The sequence below is a fragment of the Carlito syrichta genome, unplaced genomic scaffold, assembly GCF_000164805.1.
Source record: "Carlito syrichta isolate Samal-C Ts95f unplaced genomic scaffold, Tarsius_syrichta-2.0.1 Scaffold304751, whole genome shotgun sequence".
Lineage (NCBI taxonomy): Eukaryota > Metazoa > Chordata > Mammalia > Primates > Tarsiidae > Carlito > Carlito syrichta.
Genome location: NW_007248847.1, coordinates 15658 through 20545, shown reverse-complemented (window position 1 = coordinate 20545; position 4888 = coordinate 15658). Strand labels below are relative to the sequence as shown.

General features: G+C 54.6%; 1 protein-coding gene across 1 annotated transcript in view; it reads left to right on the top strand.

The window, feature by feature from the left end:
• CPN1 (carboxypeptidase N subunit 1) overlaps positions 1-4888 on the top strand; it is a gene marked incomplete at its 5' end in the record, with an annotated part of 26728 nt that overhangs the window by 8770 nt on the left and 13070 nt on the right. The gene's annotated exons all lie outside the window — the stretch shown is intronic.

The window sequence follows — 4888 nt, the reverse complement described above, 5'->3', positions numbered from 1 at the left end:
CGGGCTCGGTGGCTCAGCCTGTAATCCCAGCGCTTTGGGAGGCTGAGGGGAGTGGATGGCCTGAGCCCGCGGGTTCGAGACCCGCCTGGGCAATTTGGCGAGACCTCGTCTCTACAATAAATTAAAAAAAAAATTAGCCAGGTGTGGTAGCGCGCCTGTAGTTCCAGCTACTTGGAGGTCTGAGGCAGAAGGATCCCTGGAGCCCAGCAGCTCGAGGCTGCGGTGGCCGGGAGCGGCCACTGCACTCCAGTCTGGGCGACAGAGTGAGACTCCCACTCAGAAAAAAAGGACCTCTGTAGTTCACTTATGAAATAATTAAGTTGGGTATATTAAAAACAAAATTTACCCCGGGCGTGATGGCTCACTCCTGTAGTCCCAGCACTTGGGGAGGCTGAGGTGAAAGGATTGCTTGAGCCCACCGGTTCGAGACCAGCCTGGGCAACTTGGCAAGATCTCGTCTCTACAATAAATAAAAAAATTAGCCGGGTGTGGTGGCGCATGCCTATAGTTCCAGCTACTTGGAAGGCGGAGGCAGAAGGATCGCCTGAGCCCAGAAAGTAGAGGCTGCAGTGTCCGTGAGTGTGCCACTGCACTCCAGCCTGGGCGATAGAGTAAGACTCCACCTCAAAAAAAAACACAAAACTTAAGGCGAGTTGCAATGGCTCACATCTGAAATCCCAGCATTTGGGAGGCTGAGATGGGAGGATTGTCTAGGAATTCAGACCAGCCTGGACAACATAGTGAGATCCCTGTCTCTATAAAAATAATATTAATGATGATGATAATAAATATTTTTAAGAGAAAACTTTTAGGCTGGGTATGGTGGCTCATGCCTATAATCCCAGCACTTTGGAAGGCCAAGGCAGGAGGATCAGTTGAAGCCAGGAATTTGAGAACAACTTGGGTAACAGAGTGAGAACTCATCGCTACATAAAATTTAAAAGTTATCCAGGCGTGGTGGTGCACACTTATAGTCCCAGCTACTCAAGAAGCTGAGACAGAAGGATTGCCAGAGCCCGGGAGGTCAAGGCTGCTGTGAGCTATGATCATGCCACTGCACTCCAGCCTGGGCAAGGGAATGAGACCCCAACTCAAAACAAAACAAAACTAGTCTGGGCACAGAGGCTCATGCCTATCATCCCAGCACTTTGGGAAGCTGAGGCGAGAGGATTGCCTGAGCCCACGGGTTCGAGACCAGCCTGGACAACTTGGTGAGACCTCATCTCTACAATCAATCAAAAAAATTAGCCGGGCATAGTGGTGCGCGCCTGAGGTTCCAGCTACTCGGAAGGCTGAGGTGGAAGGATCGCTGGAGCCCAGCAAGTCGAGGCTGTGGTGGCTGTGAGTGTGCCACTGCACTCCAGCCTGGGTGACAGAGGGAGACTCTGACTCAAAAACAAAAACCTAAAAAAAAATTAATAAAATAGCGGAGAGGAAAAAGCCAACAGCCATCTCAGGAAGGCGGGAGAGGGTCGGATGATGGCACCTGGGCACACCTGGGCTCTCTGTGCCTTGGCTCCCCAAGACCATTCCTACTGACCTCTGGTTTCGGCGTGAGGACCCATGTGATGGCATCGGTGACGACACCCTGTAAACTGGAAAACACGAAGCCTGGGAAGGGGTGCTGCAGAGCACACATCCTCTTCTGAGCCGTCGGCTTCAAGCCCCAGACACCCTCTCCCGCCCACCCCCACTTCCCCGGAGCCAGGCCCGGGGGAGGTGGACGGCGTCCACGCTCTGTCCTGTGTCTGTGGGTCCTTCCTCTCCCGGGGCAGCCCTCCGCCTTTCGACTCTGTGTTCCCGACGGGGTGGTATTTGACTAGACGGAAAACCGAAGGGCTTTTTACTTTATTCCCTCGAGGCGTTTGAAACGCCGGTGTGCCCAGCTTTGGGTCAGCGGTTCTCTTTCGTGGCCAGGCGTCAGGACCACAGGTGAAGATTGTTGCAATGCAGATCCCCAGGTCCCGCCCCACACTTGCTGAGCTAGAATGTTCCAGGATGAGGCCAGGGGGTGGCTTACAGTGTTTTTTGTTTTTTGTTTTTGAGTTGGAGTCTCACCCTGTCGCCCAGACTGGAGTGCAGTGGCCTCTCCCAGCCACCGCTGCCTCGACCTGCTGGGCTCCGGCGATCCTTCCGCCTCAGCCTTCCGAGTAGCCGGAATTACAGGCATGCGCTACCACGCCCGGCTGATTTTTTAAATTTATTGTAGAGGTGAGTTCTCGCCAAGTTGCCCAGGTGGGTCTCGAACCCGTGAGCTCCCACTTGAGGACACAGCAGGTGAGCAGAGGCGGAGAGGGCCGGAGTGAGAGGAGGTGGAGGAGAAGGAAGCCAGGATGTTGAACCAAGCCTGGATCTGGCCCCTGCCACCTCCGGCTTCCTGCTGAAATGAGTCCGCAGACAGGAGACTCAGCCCCACTTGGAATCAGAGAAGCGCCCACGGACATGCCTCCAGACCTGAGGCACCGAAGAGGAAGGTTGGAAGAGACCGGGCAGGCAGGATCCCAGCTCTCCTGTCTCCTTCTCTGAGCCCCTCCCGGACTGCAGGGGGCCGCCACGCGGGTCGAGGGGCAGCTGGGCCCTGCCCGTCCCTTGCTGTAGGCGGGGCAGGAGGGGGCGGGCAAGCCCGCAGCCCACGCCCTGGGAAGCCACAGGCCTCTGCCCACTGCTGTGCTGTTTAGAGGGAACAGCTCTTGACCCTGAACCTGAACCCCGGAGCAGACCCATCAGGTCCTCAGGTGCCCAGAGGGCCTGCCGGGCCCGGAGGAAACCTGGCCGGCCACCAGACTTCAAAGCCACTTTTAGGTGGGAGGAATCACGGCCCTTCAGACCCAGCCACGTCCTGATCCCCAGAACCGATGAGTGTGTTTTGCTACGTGGCGGGGGACGTGAGGGTTGCAGGTGAAATGAAGGTCACTAATCAGACGTCCGTAAAATATCCTGGGCGGGCGGGTGCTGTGGCTCACGCCTGTCATCCCAGTACTTTGGAAGGTCAAGGCAGGAGGATCGTTTGAGGCCAGGAGTTCGAGACCAGCCTGGATAACATAGTAAGACCCCTGTCTCTATTCATATTTATTTTATTTTATTTTATTTTTTTGAGTTGGAGTCTCACTCCGTCACCCAGACGGGAGTGCAGTGGCCGCTCCCGGCCACCGCAGCCTCGACCTGCTGGGCTCCGGTGATTCTCCCGCCTCAGCCTTCCAAAGCTGGAACTACAGGCACGCGCTACCACGCCTGGCTAATTTTTGATTTTTTTATTGTAGAGATGAGGTCTCACCAAGTTACCCAGGTGGGTCTCGAACCCGCGGGCTCAGGCAATCCACTCACCTCAGCCTCCCAACGTGCTGGGATTACAGGCTGAGCCACCGAGCCCGGCTCTATTTATATTTGAAGGTTTTATTTTTATTTTAGTTTATTTTTGAGTCAGAGTCTCACTCTGTCACCCAGGCAGGGCAGTGGCATGGTCATGACCCCTGCAGCCTCGACCTTCTGGGCTCAGGTGACCTTTCAGCCTCAGCCTCCTGAGTATCTGGGATTACAGGTGCACACCACCACACCAGGCTAATTTTTTTGCTTTATTGTAGAGATGAGGTCTCGTTATGTTGCCCAGGCTGGTCTTGAACTCCTGGGCTCAGGCATTCCTCTCGCCTCAGCCTCTCAAAGTGCTGAGTTTTAAAATATTAAAAAAATAAAAGAAAATGTCCTGGGCTGTTTGTACCCAACTGGTGTAATCAATCACCACAGGCTCCTTTAAATGTGGCAGTGAGGGACAGGTGTGGTGGCTCATGCCCGTCATCCCAGCACTTAGAGAATCTGAGTGGGAGGATCCTTTGATCCAGGAGTTCGAGACCAGCCTGGGTCACATAGCAAGACCTCATCTCTACAAAAAAATCAAAAAGTTAGCCAGGCGTGGTGCTGCGTGCCTGTGGTCCTAGCTGCTTGGGAGGCTGAAGCAGGAGGATCACTGAAGCCCAGGAGATCAAGACTGCGGTGATCTGTGATCGTGCCAGTGTGCTCCAACCTGGATAACAGTGAGATCCCAAGACAAAAAAAAAAAAAAAAAAGGTGGAAGAAAGAGGCTGAAGGTCAGAGTCAGAGATTTGCACCAAGGGACGTGGGGAGGCCTCCAGAAGCCGGAAGACCCAGGATCCTGACCGGAGGCTGCGAGACCGGCCTCTACCTTCTGACCTCCAAAGATAACAAACTCGGCTGTGACACGCCACTGTGTGTGTGGCAATCTGTTCGGCAGGAACAGGAAATGAGGCGGTCACCAACCCCGTGTCTGGGAAACTTCTGGTAGGGGAAGCCCCTTCCTGTCGGCCCCGCTGTGGACCAGCCTGCCTGGAAAACCCGCCGGGAATCAGCCGATGCCCTGAGGACCGATGGGGAGGAGCCACATTGATCCAACAAACAAGCGGCGACATACCTGGGGACAGAAGGAAACCCGCGATGTCACGGAAGTGCACGCCAGACCGGGAAACCAAATCAGACAGAATTCGTGGAGGAAGCTCCACATTTGAGGGAATATTCTGTCTTCAACACGATCTAAAAATCAAACAGCTGGATGCGGTGGCTCACACTTGTAATCCCAGCACTTTTGGGAGGCCGAGGCAGGAGGATGGCTTGAGCTCAGGAGTTTGAGACCAGCCTGAGCAACACAGCAAGACCTCATCTCTACAAAAATATAAAAATTAGCTAGACCGGGCTCGGTGGCTCAGCCTGTAATCCCGCGCTTTGGGAGGCTGAGGTGAGTGGATTGCCTGAGTCCACGGGTTCAAGACCCACCAGGGCAACTTGGCGAGACCTCATCCCTACAATAAATCAAAAAATCAGCCGGGCATGGTAGTGCGCACCTGTAGTTCCAGCTACGTGGAAGGCTGAGGCGAAAGGA